Genomic DNA, 16,291 nt, shown 5'->3' with positions numbered 1-16,291 from the left:
GAGCCCAATTAGCAGTTCTGAGTCACCGTGCCTTGGAGGACAGTTGGCTGTGTGGTCTCCAGTTTCCCTGCACAAATAAGGGAAACTAAGGAGTTCACAGTTACCATGGCTTAGGGATGGCTGGGGGTGAGGCATGACAGGAAGACCCTGGAAATGGGAGCAGGTGACTTGGTGCCAACTGCTGTCTGCACCACACTCAGCCTGGACCACCAGGTTGCCGCAGCTCCCATGCCTCCATGCATCATTAGTGAAGCAGGAAGCCAGGCCCCTCATACTGTTGGTTCAAGAATGGGTAATTTGGGTGAAGGTCCCCGGCAGGTGCCAAGCCCATGTGAGTCCCTCCTCTCTGGGTATAGAGGTGGTATGTTTGGGGTCTAAGTAGTTCATGCCCCAAGAACAAGTGGATTGTGGGCTCCCAGGGGTTGGGAGGAAGACAGGAAGGAAGACAATGCAGCAACTAGGTGGCCATGGCAGAGATGGCATTATCCTGGGCACAGAGTGGGTGGGTGTTGAGCAGTCTGTGAGAAGTGACCACCACATTGGTGGAGACAGAATGTGGAGTAAGGGTCTCTAGCTTGTTCATATTAGTTGAGTAGGCAACACAAGGTGGGTGATCAGGGAAGGCTTCCTGGTAGAAGGGAATGTAAAGAGAGGTCCTTGAGGAGGAAGGTGGAGGATGTAGGCCAGGTAGAGTAACAACGATGGCAAGGCTCCTCCCTGCTCTTCCGAGTGCCCTATTTTGAAGACGTGCAATAGAAAAGTTGCCTCTTCTCTAGGTGTGCTCGGGGACCTTGTGAGCTCTTCCAGGCACGAGGCTCTGTCTATGCCCACTTTTAAGCTGGGTTTTTCACCTTCTGTTTGCAGAAGCCATTTGTTGAGGTCATGCAGAAAGATGACCTCAGAGCCAAGATTTGATATGGGACCTGTTTGACTGAAGTCCTGACTTAGTGGTTTCACCTCAGTGCCCGAATGCCAGGATCTCTGCATGGGAGGCTCAGCCAGTCACTTGGCCTATGAGTGCCATTCCCATTGCAGATCTGTACTCTTTGGGCCATGTGCCCCTGGGGCAGTCAGAGGGTGAAGCCAGGGCTCTGGATTCTGCAGATGTGGGATGGGAAAGAGACTTGCCAAGGAGCTGGGAGCCAGGGAGGGGGCATAGGATACAGGCATGAGTGGAGTTTGCTTTTTCAGTTATGTTGGGTCTCCTTTTACCTTAAAAACTTTACCCTCTACTGCCCTACAACCATTTGTTCTCTCTCTCTCTCTCTCTCTGTCTCTCTCTCTCTCTCTCTCTCTCTCTGTGTGTGTGTGTGGGGGGGGGAGTGTGAGTGCACACGCATGCATGTATGCACGTGGAGGCCCAAGGCGATGTTGGAAATCGTCGCTCTTACTTTGTTCATTGAAATAGGGTCTGTCAGTCAACCCAGAGCTTACCAGTCTCTCTAGCCAACTTCTGGGGATTGCCTGTCTTTACCTTCCAAGCTGGAATTACAGATGGGCTACTGTGCCTGCCTGGTATTTGCATGAGTTTTGGAGGTCTAAACTCTGGTCCTTATGCTTGCATAGCTTTAACAGCTGAGCCACCTCCCCAGCTCCTCGCTGGTCCACACTTAATTCTAGCTCTGATATTTACAAGCAGAGTGGCCTTGGACAAGTTACTTAGGCACTGTGATCTTGGTTATCTCATCTGTAAAGTGGGTACAGGGATAGTGCCTCCTTCTCCAGGTGCTGAGGAATACGTGAGCTGCCTGGAGGAGGTGCAAGGTCAAATGTTGGGGAAAGTCATTACTGGAGGGTTTTCCCTTTTCCCTGCTCCCTTCTCCATAACACCCGTTCCAACACCTTGCTACATACAACTCTGAGTGTGCATGCATTTCCACTAAATGCCATCACTTATGATTTCTCTCTCCTTTTCTATCTTAGAGGAATAAAATATCTCGTCCCTTCCCATTTCTTTTATGACCTAACACTTGGTTTTAAATATTTATCTATTTTGCTGTAGGTATACCTATTAAGTTAAACCGTAAGAAAGGGCTGACATTCAACCATTTCTGACCTACAAAAGTAGCAATTTTATGTGCTTCCACCTAATAGCATGTGGCTCCTTACTAATTTGGAATATTCTTCAGTGCAGGGCTTGGAAAACCATCTCTGTAAAATGCCACAGGAAATCCCTTAGCCTTCACAGGCCAAGAGGCAAAACCGAGGACATTATATTAGTCCCTCTTTAACAAGAAAGAGAAGCAATTTCTGCAAAAAAAAAAAAAATCCAAGAATTTGGAATATAATAATTGAGCAGTGTCTTCTACTGTGGGCCTATAGAGGAGAGGGAAGGATATGGGGGGTGGGTAGACAGGGGAACCATTTTGCTGAACTGAGAGCCTTCTAGCATCTTCATGACCTACAGATCAACTGCAGACAGACTCTCATCTCTAAAATGCTTTCTTTGGCCTAAAGGCTGTACAATACCCGCAGAGGGAGGATTTGGCCCCCTTTTACTGTGGAACTGAAGAAGGCCATTAGAGCTTCTATTTGCATGTCACTAATTTTCAGTAGTTTCAGATTTTCTAGAGCTCCCACAAGTCATGGGGATTTCCCACCCCAGGGATATCATTTGCCTGCTTTTCTAAATGGATTCCCCCAAGTTTGCTCTGCTGGTTTACAGGGATTCATCATGTATTCCAGCCACAAGTCCCTTGTTGGTTTTAATTGCTGTAGAAATCGTCTCCCCATATGTCACTTGCTGTTGACTTTGCTCACACATTCCTACGAAGTTGACTGCCTTAGATGTTCGCCCATTTTTCTTCTGGGGCCTATGCTGTTTGGGTGCCAACAAGTCCTTTCCTGCTACAAGGTCATGAAGATATACTCCCCTGCTTTCTTTTATGAGTTTTGTATTTCCCCTTTCACACTGAGGTCTTTAATCCATCCAGAGTCCACCATGGTACATGGTGTATGCTGGGGATCTGGCTTTATTTTTTTCCAGTTAGGGAACTAGTTCCCTCAACGCCAGCCACTAAACAAGTCACATTTTCTCTGCTGATTTGTGGCGCCACCTATGTCATCTATCAAGTCCCTGTGCTTATACCTGAGTCAGCTTCTACAAGCTCTCCTCTGTCTCACAGGCCCAGCCATCTATCTTTAAAGATGCCCTATGTGGATTGAGCATGGGAGCATGTTCCTCTAATCCTAGCACTTAGGGGCTGAGGCAGGATCTGAGTGCAAGGCTAATGTGGCTCCATAGAGAAGCTATGTCTCCAAGAATCACCACCACCAACAATGTGTTTGGAGCCCTACTGCCCTCTTCTATGCCAGCTACCCAGGATGACACCATGTCATGCTGCCAGTACCCCACACCTCATGGACACTGTGGTGCTTAACTGGCCCATAATTATTCTCTCTGGAAAACTAGAATCAGAGATGGCTGATACCCATGGTACAGATGACACCTTGTGATCATTGTGATGACAACCATGAGGGAGCCAGTGAGAGATGACTGGGAAGAGGTGATGAGGCAGGATGACTGACAGCCACCAAAGGCATCCCTGTCTGAATAGCAGCTGAGTGTCACAGGACACTGCAAGAAGTGGGTTAGAGAAGGACCCCAAGAATACTGTGGGTTTTCTGTAGGTCTAGATACGATCATAAGGGTCCTTCTAAGAGGGAGTAGATGGCTGTGAGTGGGCAGGAGGGGGTGGACGATCACAGCCACAGCCAGCAAGGGCTTCAGTCACAAGTTGGGAGAGATGGGGGATGTCCTGCATCCCAAGAGGGAAGTGCCTGACATCGTCTCAGCCAGTAAGATTTCTTTTCTCCAGAGCCATGCAAAAACGCCTCTTTTGGCTGGTTACTAAGGATGCAACATCAAGTGAATGCAGACACGGAGAGAATGCAAGAATAGAAGGTTGTATGCTCCAACAGGGGTTAATATCCAGACCATAGAAAAATTAAAAAAAAAAAACAACTCAGCACCCTAAACCCAAGTCATCCAATGGAGCCATGGAGAGATGACAGGAAAGGCAGCGCTAAAGACTAAACATGGGTGTGTGCGGGGTGATAGATAAGTGAGAAAATCATTGATATCTATAACCATCAGGAAATGTCCATCAAAAGTCTATCACATCCCAGTCAGGATGACCATCATTTAAAAATAACAAATAGTAAGACGTGATGGAGAAGATAGGGAAAGGGAACTCTTATCCACTGCCAGTAGGAGTGCAAACTGGTTCCGCTGTTATGGAAATCAGGGTAGAGGTTCTTCATATGAAAACAGAACTTCCATATGACCCAGCCGATCACTTCGGGGTGTATGTCTGATGGACGCTAAGTCAACACCACACAAAGACACTTGCATGTCCATGTTTATTGCTGCACTATTCCCAACAGCTAAGAAAATGGTTGACGGATGGCTGGATGAAGGAAATGTGGTACATGTACACAATGGAGCTTTATTTAGCTGAAAAGAATGAGCTGTGTGTTTGCAGGAAAACGGATGGGACTGGAGATTATGATGTTAAGTGAACTAAGCCAGATGCGGGAAGACAGACATATAGAAATGATTTTTAAATGTATGTAGACATGAGAGTAGAAAGGGGACCACAAAGAGGGAGGAAGCGTCTGAAAGGAGGGAGGGGAGGAAACAAGAGAGGGAATGAAATACAAGTAACATAGAAGCAGAAGAGGGGAGTGTCTGGGGAAGGAAGGGGTGGGGGTGAGGAGGGCAGTGGGAGTGAATAAGAGCTAAGTGAAGATGTCATAATGAACCCACTTCTTTTTTGTTTTATTTTTTGGTTTTTCAAGACAGGGTTTCTCTGTGTAGCTTTGGAGCCTATCCTGACACTCGCTCTGGAGACCAGGCTGGCCTCGAACTCACAGAGAGCCGCCTGCCTCTGCCTCCCGAGTGCTGGGATTAAAGGCATGCGCCACCAACGCCCGGCTGAACCCACTTCTTTATACGTTACTTTTACTTTCTTTAGAAAGAAGAGCCACAAAGACAGCTCCATTGGTAAAGGCCATGCTCAAGCAAGGACTTGAGTTTGGGGCCCTAAACCCACATACAAGCCTGGTGTGCACAACTGTAACCTCAGTGCTGGAGTGGCAGGGACAGCCACGTTGCTAGAGTTCACTGGCTAGCCAGTTTAGTTCAGATGCTGAGTTCCAGGGTCAGTGGAGGATCTCAAGATAGAAGGTGGAAGCCAGGTGGTGGTGGCGCACATCCTTAATCTCAGCTCTCAGGAGGCAGAGGCAGGCAGATCTGTGTGCATCCAATGGCCAGCCTGGGCTACATAGTGAGACCCCATTCCTGGGAGTTGGAATAAGGTAGAGAGTGACAGAGGAAGACATTCAACATCAGCTTCGGGCCTCCACTCATATACACACATGGGAAGGGGGAGAGGAAATGTATTGGTGGAGATACAAATATGAAGACAGCATGCCCTGGGTGCCCATGGGACCCTGATAACTCTCAGCAAATGCTCTGCCATCTCTCTGAGTTCCCCCGGCTCCTTCCAGTCTCACCTAGATAATGGGACAATCCCAACTTTTTGTCCTCAAGGTATTTCACCTCGCCTTCTGCTCCTCTAATCTGCAGCCCAGCTGGTCTGTCTCTTTCACAGTCATCTTGGCCCCTTCTTTCTGGGTCATCTTTGCCACCTAAGCTTCTGTTACTCAGTCTCATCAGGAGTGCCAATACTCCACATTCCCACACTAGCTATTGGACAAGGATCCAGTCCATGTGGGGTGGGACTGGCATTCCTGGCACTTGCTCTGCACCAGGCACAGTCCTAAGTACTTCACACATACACATGTGACCCTCAAGAGTCCCCATGAGTCCTTCTTAGTGTCTAGACCACGAATGGCCTGGGAGACCAAGACTATGCTTACATGCTGATTTCCCAAGCCCTGCCCCCTCTCTTGAGTGTCCTCCTGGCTTTAGGCCTGCCTGTGCACAACCTATATTATTTTTCTTTACCTTGGCTCAGTGTCTCCCTTTCAACAGTCACTCTGAAGGAGCCAATGTAAGAAAGTGCCACAAACAGCCAGCTGCTCAGCTCCACCAGCGGCGACTGGAAGCCACATGGCCCACTATGGTCTCTGTAGCTAGGAGCATGTGTTATCTCCTGAGGCCCAGCCTGCTCTGCTCTCTTGGCTCTAGAGGGATCTGAACCAAGGCTAAGAGGTGTTACAGACATGAACACCCAAACAGACCTTATCCTGAGCGGAACTGACAGAAATAGAAACTGAAGGAACTCAAGAAGAGAATAAACGGCTCACCATGCAAGTCAGAGCCATTTCACACCCCATGTGTCTGCAAGCCCTGCCACTGGCCATCAGCTCTTGGGAGTGTGCTTGTCACAGCTGGGGAGTCAGCATCGGGTATGCTCAAGGTCCTTCCCAGGACCACTACCACCCTCAGCATCCTCTGGTCCCAGGGAGGAGTTCCGGTGGCCATACCAGTATCTGGTGGCTCCCTAAGACTTCTTAGGTATCCCTGAGTCACACCCGGGAAATTCTGTTCCTGAAGACTTCAAAGACAAAAAGTCTCAAGACCTCAAACCCTCATTCGCTAGACAGTCCTGTGATTCTCAACTAAATGGCTCTTGTTGACATTTAAGAATCAAACCACCACTGGGGGACAAGTCACAAGGCCCTTTAAAACAACACTTGGCCAGCATCATTTTTACAAAGGGCACTTCTAGCTCAGGCGTCTGGGCTCCAGAGTGTGTCGCTGGTCAGGTCCTCCAGAGTATGACATCTTTATGTCCTCCCAGATGGAGGGACAGCAGGACCAGGCAGCTGGACCACAGAGTCATTGGATCCCACCTGTCTGTTTCTGTGACAAAGGCAGCACCTTTGGGGGCCCTAGGGTAGTACCCAGCCAGCAGAGTGTGGATATTCCAGGAGAAATTCATTCTGTGCCGGTGTTTGCTCGTTTCAATCAATGTCTGCAAGTATCTGCTTGGGAATCTCTGTCTTAGATATTGGTCAAATATTTGAATGGGGAGCAGCTAGTTAATTGCCTTAGGCAGAGCACTTGACAGTGAGGGAGATAGAGAGGTGAAATGGGGCCTGGCAGGAAGCCTGGGGGGTGGAGCCCAGATTCCCACAGGGAATAAGGGATGTAGGGGGTGGGGGGGCACAGGGAGGGTAGGCATGTTTGGGAAGAGCTTGCAGGGCAGGGAGCTGGGGACAGTGCTCAGAACCCCCTTGCTAGTTTCTAAGCGGGTTCTACTCCTTGTCCTGTGACCTTGTACAACCTGGACTCAGTGTCTTCATCTGAAAATGGGAATGATAATCACACCAAGACCTCATGGGGTCTGGGAGGACTCAAAGGTCAGGCAGGTGAATTTTTGACTTGTTCTCAAGCACCCTTGAGGTGTTAACTATTGTCCCCATGTCACTATCTTTAGTTCACTAGATGAGTTCCCAATGTGGGTCCCAGTCTGCAAGAGGGTACTAGGGCTGAAGGAAGAGGAATGTCTGCTTGAAATGCATGTCCATATTCCATCCCCCAGCAGTCCCTCTATCCAGGGGAATGTTCTGGAAGGACTGCCTTTCTGAACTCCAGATATACTTCTTACAGAAGTCATGCTGCAGGCTTGTGGCAAGCTGCCTGCACTGTGGGTCCTCCCCAGGTCTGCCCTGGATGAGCCTGTTGGGCGGTGACACAGGGGCTAATGGAGAGATGTCCTCTCCTTCTCTCTGTCCCTCTTTCTTTTCTAAAGCACAGATGGGGCAGGGAGAGTGGGGTTAGGACCCAGTGGCCTTGTCTGTGTCAACAGAGGAGAGGACTTCAGGGTAGAGGTCCACGTGCTGCTTCCTTGGGATCACAGTACACAGGGCTCTAAGCTGTGACTATGTGGGCTAAGCTCCAAGTGCAGAGTGTGGGGAGACGTCACCCCATTGCTACACATGATTCACTGTGGCTTCAGCATCACGGGGAGGCCAGAAATGTGAGTCCATTCCAGTGGCTACAAGGGTTCTGACAGGAGGGGCAATGAGTCACCCTCTTCAAGCAGGGGGTACAATGACAGGAGAGGACAGGAAGGAAAAGCCAAAGAACACATACCCACCCATAGGTACTTCTAAAACTCTAGGTGGGGATTTATAGAGAGGGAGGGCATGTGCCCATGGAATCTGTGTTTTGAGGCACCCAAAAATGGTTTTTCTTTTCTTTCCTTTTCTCTTCTTTTTCTTTTCTTTTCTTTTTTTTTTTTTAAACCAGGCTGGCCTTGAACTCACAGAGATCTGCTTGCCTCTGCCTCCTGAGTGCTGGGACTAAAGGCGTGCACTGCCCATGCCCAGCTGCTGCTGCTGCTTCAGTAGTCTCATGTGTCCCAGGCTGGCCTGGAGGTTACCGTGGAGCTGAGATTACCCATGAACTTCTGATTGTCCTGCCTCTACCTCCCAGGGTGGAGCACTGTTGCTGGGATTAGCAGCGTGCACCACCACGCCTGGTTTATCTGGTGCTTCAGGAATGCTAGGCCAGCGCTCCCCCATCTGAGCCACATCTCCAGTATCTTCCCACCAGGCTGAGGGGACTGTTTCTTGCAGGTGTTCATCAACTAGACTGCCTCTGATCTCTGATGCTGGGGATAGATACCACCTTGAATGCCTACTATGCTTGAGGCACACACTATGCATGTTTGGGGAAGTTTTACCTGCATTAATTCTTTCAACCCTGGCAATCACCCTGCTAACATTCTCATCCCACAGATACTGAGATGGAGGCACACCTGCTCAGGGTCATGGGGTATTTGAGCCCAGGCTGGCTGTGGGTAGATCTGTGGCTATGGAATCCTCTCTCTCCCCAGGGGTCTGGCCCCACAGTAGGCTCATAATAAATAATGATGACAAAAAACGCTGGCAGCCATATAGGTGCAGATGTCACTCCCTTTGGTTCCCCAGGGAAGTCATGAATCATAGATACACTGGGTAGGAGGTGGCTGACTGCCTGAGTGACTGGAACTCCATCTGGCAGCTTACCCTCCTTGCAAGGCACTCCATGGGGGCCCCACCTGCAGCCCCATTCTGATCCTCCAAACTTCAGCTAAGCTGAGCCCAGGGACTCAAGAACAGTGATGAGGGGACTGTGGGTGACTTGGGGTTTAATATCTTTGTAACCATATTGCACAAGGGCAGGCCTAAGCGGGAGCCTTACGCTTAATCTTTCTCTTTTATTGCTTTTTCTCTTGTATGATTTAACCTTGCGCCAGGTATCAAGTTAGATAAATAAAAACTTTTATTTCAGATTAGGCTCAGCTGGGGGCTGCCTTGAAGGCTGAGCAGTCATTCAAGGCATCTGATGAGAAGGCAGCTAGGAGCTGGGCTGTCTAGTGGGGCTCATCCAAGTTCAAAGGCACCTAGGGATTCAGATTGGGGACCTTTTCTGGGGTGGGTGCAGCAAGGCTCTAATTAGCCTGTAGCCTGAGGAGGGGGAGGCAGGTTGCCAGGATACAGCCTTCGGGTGTGTCTGTGCACCTGTTACTTGCTCCTCCCAGTACAGTTTTATTCTGAGGGTTTCACCTAACTAGGCCACACTGCCTTCCCTGACATGTTCTTTACTAAACCGTGAGCTCACAAGGTCAGTGATACCAGCTCTCCATTCCAAGATGGTCTCTGGGGCTAAGCATGGGGCCTGGAAATGGTAGCTACTCAGTTAATATACAGTGGATAGCTGAATGAATGACTCCTAACTTCCAACTCTGAACACAGACCATAGGCTGTCATGATTGCTGGTTATCTAGGGCAAAAAGACGGGAGTCCTGGAAGCAAGAAACCTTTTGGTTTGAATCCTGGGCATGTGCTTAAGCGGGCTTCATATGCTTTGTGCATTTTAATGTCTTTTTCTCTAGCAGGGCTCTAGCCAGTCACACTGTAGATGGACAACATATAATGCCATGCCCAAGGAAAAGTGTCCCCTATGTGCAGAGAGGCAGGCAAGATGCCCAAAGCAGTGTGGATTTTAATAGCAAGTCTCCAAGTTTGCATGGATGAAATAATACACCATAGTGGAGATGGGCAACTGACATCTTTACCAGCAACATGCGAGGATTTGGAATAGAGTGGAAGACACATGTCTCCAAAACATAGGACTTAAAAAAAAATAAAGTTTAAGGACAACGAAGTCCAAATAGTGTGTGATGTACATAGATGTGACATTTTCCCAAAGCAAGGGGATGAGAAAGTGGTGAATTGGAAAGTGTGGCCCTGCTGACCCAGAGGAGGGGAAGTGGTGACTCAGGGAGGATCACACAAGAAAGGTTCGAGTAGTGGCCTTGCTCTCACAGAGCTGGTGGGCTCTCAGGTGTCCACAACATCATTAAAGTCAAGAATGAGCTGGGTATAGTGGCCAACTCTTGAATCCCAGCACTCGGGAGGCAGCAGCAGTTGGAACCATGGGAGTTTGAAGCCAGCCTGGTCTACAAAGTGAGTTCCAGGACAGCCAGAGCTACATAACAGAAAGACCTTGTCTAAAATAGAAATAAAGTCAAGAATGAAATAAAACAGCCATATGTGAACCAATATTGACAACGAGCAAAGAATTCTGCTTAAATCAATTCTGGGTTACGCCGAGTTAAGGGAGAGAAAGAACTTAAATGACATGGTGACTAGTTTTATAATCCTCCCAAGACCCAAAAGGCCTTGGAAGTTCACTCAAAGATGAGGACAAAAGCTCAAGAATCAAGAGGAGAAAAACAAGCTGCTGTGGGGGTGGGTGGAGATGAGGATCTCCCATCATACCCCACTGCGGCAGCCACCTCAGCCAGAAGAGAAGCTTCCTTCCTGAGCTGTCAAATTAAAGGGCCCTTGACTTTATTCCTGTCCAGTGGGCAAATAGATTCAAGAGCCAGCAGTGGGGGGAGGTCGAAGGATGTGTCCATAGGACAGCAGGCACCTGGGAGGCCACTGTCCCCCAAGTAAGGGACATTACTGCCTGAGATGAGAGCCATAAAGAAGACAGGGTGCAGAAAGGAGAATCGCAGACTGTCCTTGCCACGAAGCCTTTGTAAAGTCCTCATGACTTGTGCGATTCACAGGAAGTCAACAAATGGCAGGCTGCAGATTCCTGGCCAAGGGACTTCTGGGTCCCATGTGAGGTAGAGGAGGATCCTGCATACACAGGAGGCAGTAAAGATTGTTTGCCTCAGAGTTGGTGCACAGAGCATCACCAGAAGGGACTGCTGGCAGAGAGGTGGTCCCGAGAGGGAGGAGGAAGGTCCAGGGGGAAGCAGCCTGTGGACCTCTGGGGTTCACCCGAAGGAATGGAGGACAGCACAACATACTGTCATCAGTTTGGTACTGGGGAGGCAGGGCACGTGAATAACGCTCAGTGTGCTTAGATGATCCAATTCATCTTTCCCAACCCAGAGGCTACGTCTCTAAATACTGTCAAGAAAGAGAGCCAGAGAATGCTGGTAGGCTGTGCCTTGGACAGCACACGACAGCACATTCCCTGCAGCTGTGGCTAGAGAGACAGACAGCTTCTCAATAGGTAGCAGCTGGCAGAGGGCAAGGCAAAAAAATCCCCAGAGGCCTATCATTGCTCTGGGCTCAGCTGGTGATGTCTGCCTGGGTGAGGGATAGGGTGCTCTGATGCAGGTGCTGATGTGGGTCTAGGGTGAACACTCATGGTTATAAATAGATCTGCTAACCTCAAGGTTTTCAGCCCAGGCCTCCAGCTGGACGTGTGTGTGTGTGTGTGTGTGTGTGTGTGTGTGTGTGTGTGTGTGTGTGTGTGTGGGTGCTGGACGTGTGTGTGTGTGTGTGTGTGTGTGTGTGTTTCCCCCTCCTTTATTTGCATTCTCTAGTTTCACACTATCACAAGGGCCTACTCACACCCCTTTAACCTTATTTTGGAGGGGCTGTGAAGTGACCTTGGTGGCCTGTTAATGAGCTGATATTCATGTCTTCCTACTCTGATCCATATGACAGACCACTCTGTGAACCCCAAGTCTGACCAGCCAGCCATGCCCAGGAACCCATTCTTCTTTTTCCTTCATGCCCTCTACCAACAGCCCGGTTATCACTCTCTGATATGCCCTCCATGTCTCCTTGGCCAAGCCGCCATCGGCCAGCTACATGCTAGGCCTGAAGTCTGGGGCTTCCAGGTATCCACTGAGCTACCACAAGCCAGAGACTGGGTGTGTCAGTCAGACTTCCAAAGTAGTTCTGCTTCCGTACTTTTTCTTCCTAGAAGGAGAAAAATGCACAGCAGCCTAATCATGAGAGCTCTGATGTGTGTTACCCTATGGTCTCCCACAATGGCTGCCCCAGCAAGCCGTGGGTTTGTGCAAGTCTGACTAGAAATAATTATTACCCCATGTGTATGCATGCACACTTGCATATGTGCGCCAGTTTTCCCTCCTAAACAATCTACTTTCAAGAAAATCTCATCTGAGAGCAGATCCAGGAAGGAGCCGAGTACCTCACTGTGCCCTCCACCATTGTACCTGGCACTATTGTGCCTGTGTGACCTTGCAAATGAGGTTGATTTGCTGTAAGACAGTGGGGGAGGCTTTGAAACTAGCATACTTCTCATTTATTCTTTTATTCTAGGCTAGTCCTTCCTAAGCAGCCTGTTTTCTCACTATTATCCACCAGCTCTACTCCACCCCCATGAGTTCCTGGAGACCCTTGATTCTAATTACCTCCCGGATGGTGCAACTTCAATAACACACACACACACACACACACACACACACACACACACACACACACACACGATTCACACATAAAGAGTAAGACACTTTTCATCCTCTTAGGTAGGAAACTTCACACTCGGTTCCTCAATGCCGCACGTGGAGAACACATGCAGAGCTTCTCATAGCGAGGACCTTAGTCTGGCGATAACAGTGTCGCCAAGAGGCAGTCACTTTACACAAAGTTCTCACCAGTTTTGCTCAGCTTTGTAGGGGTTTGATTGACATGTCAAAGTTGTATATGGTCGGGGTGGGCAACAAGGTGCTTTCACAGGTGCATGCATTGTCTGTGAACCCCTGGTTCCACATGTAAGTCACACTGTGGGGGGTTGTCTTTTGGGAATCTCACTTATTACACTTAGCTGTAGTGAACGTGGGGCCCTTACTTTGATCTTCACCGTTTCTCACCTGGCCAGGGGAGAAGGTGTCTCTCGGGTGCAAGTAGCATTTGACATTGAATTGTGTCTGTCCAGGGCTCTGAAGGTATATTTCAGGCCAAGGTTAGGGAGCTAGGAGTATGGCTTAGTGGTGGAGCTCTTGCCTAGCATGTTCATGGTCCTGGGTTTCATCCCCACCATTGAAAAGAGAGGAAAATACAAGTAATGCAGAGAAGTCTCAGACTCCTTCCCGGCCAACACCACCTGGCTATTGGATCATGGCAGCTGGCTAGGGCTGCCTCCGTCTCTTGGTGAGACATTATAGCATCCTTCCTGTTGGGCTGCCTGCTTTAGAGCAGGGTCTTCGATAGCAATCTGAGCACGGGGTGCAACTTAAAATCCTAAAACAGGACTGTGGGTAACCCAGGCAATGTTACTATTCACATTCTTGCCATACTGAGCATCCCAAAACCATGCCCAGCTTCCTCCCTCTCCTGCTGAGGCCTGAGTGGTCCTCCATTGCTCTCATGACCCAGGCTGGCCCTCTCCATGCCACGCAGCTGGTCCTGCTACCTCCAGTAGTTTGTCTCCTCACCACCTCAGTTGCTCTGCGCTCAGCCACAGACTCACCATAGGTGACAGCTGTGCCTGGTTCCTCTCACTCTGCCCACAATGCTAATCCCCATTCATGATCCCGTTCGTGACCTGTGGTGCAAGCCAGCTATGATGGCCAAGCCCTGGCAAGGTTCCCACTCCCAATGGTTGGATGTGCAGTACCTCATGGAATTTTCTTATTTCTTGTTACAAAGGAAAGTAAGGGGTTCCCTGGGGATCCCCAACCCATGCTGACATCTAGCCCTACCTCTAAAGATGCAACCCAGCCTATTTCCTCTCCCTCACTACCACTGCCTCCTCCTTAGTTACCCTGGAATTCTTCACAGCCCCTATACAGCTATAGGTCCAGCTTCCTGGGAATACTGCAGGTTCCTGAGACTCAGATGGTGCCCAGTCCCCACTCTTTCAGGACGTCATCACCAATCCTGGCCTAGACAGTCCTTGGCCATCTGTGATGGGTAAAAGTGCTTCCTGTCTCTGTGAGCACCTGCTGAGGAACTCATGCTCCATTGACTGACTGACCACTGGCTTACTTGATTCTTACAGCATCCTGCCAGGCATGGTCAGTGTCTGGAGCTAAGTCTGGAGAAGTCTTACACCAGAGCAGGGTCTTCGATAGCAATCTGAGCACGGGGTGCAACTTAAAATCCTAAAACAGGACTGTGGGTAACCCAGGCAATGTTACCGTCTTACACACTGCCAATAGGACACATTGATACTGTTTCTTGGCCGTGCTAGGATGGCACATACATGCCTAGCACACATGCTCTCTTGCTGAGCCACATCCCAGCCCTATATGTCATGGGAACTGTACTTCTCAGTTGAGAACAGCCAGGGGTCAAGTGTTTGGCAGTCTTGGGATGGCTGCACTGGTCAGCATGCCTGGAGGTACACCAAGGACAGTGGCCCCAGGCCCTTGCTCAATGCTTTTTTGTATCTTGAGGAAATGAACCAGTCCCAAGGAGCCTTCCTTGACAATTACTAATCAATCCTTAGAGTTTTATGATACTTCCAGGACCATCAAGTCCACATAGGGATACTCTTTTCCTTCTTTTTTTTTTCTTCCGAGACAGGGTTTCTCTGTGGCTTTGGAGGCTGTCCTGGAACTAGCTCTTGTAGACCAGGCTGGTCTCAAACTCACAAAGATCTGCCTGTCTCTGCCTCCTGAGTGCTGGGATTAAAGGTGTGCGCCACCACTGCCCGGCTCCTTCTTCTTCTTTTTTAAATTGTTTTTCTACCACCCCCTTTCCTTGCTCCCTCCCTTCTTTTTTTAAACATTATTTTATTTTATTTTTGCGACAGAGTCTCATGGATCCCAGGCTAGCCCAAACTCACCCACTTGCTTCGCAGCCAAGGCTGACCTCGAACTTCTCTGATCCTTCTGCCTCCATTGAGTGCTGGCATTACAGATGTGCATCACCCTGGCCAATTTTATGTAACGCTGGAATGCTAATTGAGCATTCGACCAACTGAGCTATATCCACAGCCCTAGGATGATTAACTTCATCTTAAAGGCAAACGCCATGAATCCTGCAGCAGGTCAAACATACTCCTGAAATACAACCCCGGTAGGGAGCAAAGCATGTCCTCAAACCCACAGCATTAGATGCCAGGTCCCGTGTTCTGCATGGGGAAGACAGTGTTCCTTGTAGTAGGACCATCTGTGTTAGAGAAGGGATGCTGCCAGGGAGTGTCCACTCAGACTTCAGGCTAGGACAGGAGCCTTTAAAGGCCCTTGTAGCCTAGCATGGATAGGACGATGCCACTAGTGCCCAGGATGGTAGGCGCAGGAAGACATGGGGCCCATGCCAAGTCCTCTGTGGGAAAGAACCTTGTCATTCATCAGGCTCAGTGTGGCCACGAGGGGCTGAGAACAAATTGATGGAGATGGAGCCATAACTTACCACTGAAGGCCTCTTTGTTCTTGGCAAAACAAAGGGATCATTAGTAGTGGGGAGAGCACTTGTGCGCAGATATAAATCCCCTTGCTTGTGGCTGATAAACAGCCCTGAGGGGACAGGGCCTGAGGTCTGGACAGGTTAGCTACATGCTTTGGATCTTAGCTTGGGCCTGTGTGCCTCTGGTTGGGGAAGGTGGGTCTTGCCACATAAAGCCAGAGCCCTTACCACCAGCCCAGGCTGCTGAGGTGCCTGAGGTACAGGCGGCCCCCAGACCTGAGAATGACAACCATTGCACGAGTATACATCAGGGTCTACTTTGGCTGGATCCTGTCCTGGACACTAGAATGGGGACATGGTAGGAGGCATCAGAGGGATTCAGGGGTGCAAGCACCAGTTCCTGCAGATGGCTCAACCCAGAGTGGCTGCATTTGCTCTGCTTTGGGGCTCTCTGGACTTACTGCATATGAGTAAGTAATTGTAGGTTGCCGGAGGCCCGCAACACTCCTGGCCTCTTGTGATCCTAGGGACTCGAGGGGCTCTCCCTCCCACTGCAGCTGCACCCCCCACCAGCTGTTGGCAGTATTACCAAGAGCAAATGCTTACAACGTATTCTCCACACTTTAGCTAAGCTCGTTGCATGAGCAAGTCACACGGCCCATAAACTACCTGGACACAAGTACTCTTCCTGTTCCTAGTA

The 16,291-nt window shown here is 49.5% G+C and overlaps 1 protein-coding gene across 6 annotated transcripts in view; it reads right to left on the bottom strand.

The window, feature by feature from the left end:
• Cdh23 (cadherin related 23) overlaps window positions 1-16,291 on the bottom strand; it is a 332,359-nt gene that overhangs the window by 193,338 nt on the left and 122,730 nt on the right. The window lies entirely within an intron of this gene.

This window comes from Cricetulus griseus (genome assembly GCF_003668045.3).
Source record: "Cricetulus griseus strain 17A/GY chromosome 1 unlocalized genomic scaffold, alternate assembly CriGri-PICRH-1.0 chr1_1, whole genome shotgun sequence".
In the NCBI taxonomy this organism is placed as follows: Eukaryota; Metazoa; Chordata; class Mammalia; order Rodentia; family Cricetidae; genus Cricetulus; species Cricetulus griseus.
This window is presented reverse-complemented; position numbering and strand designations above follow the sequence as displayed.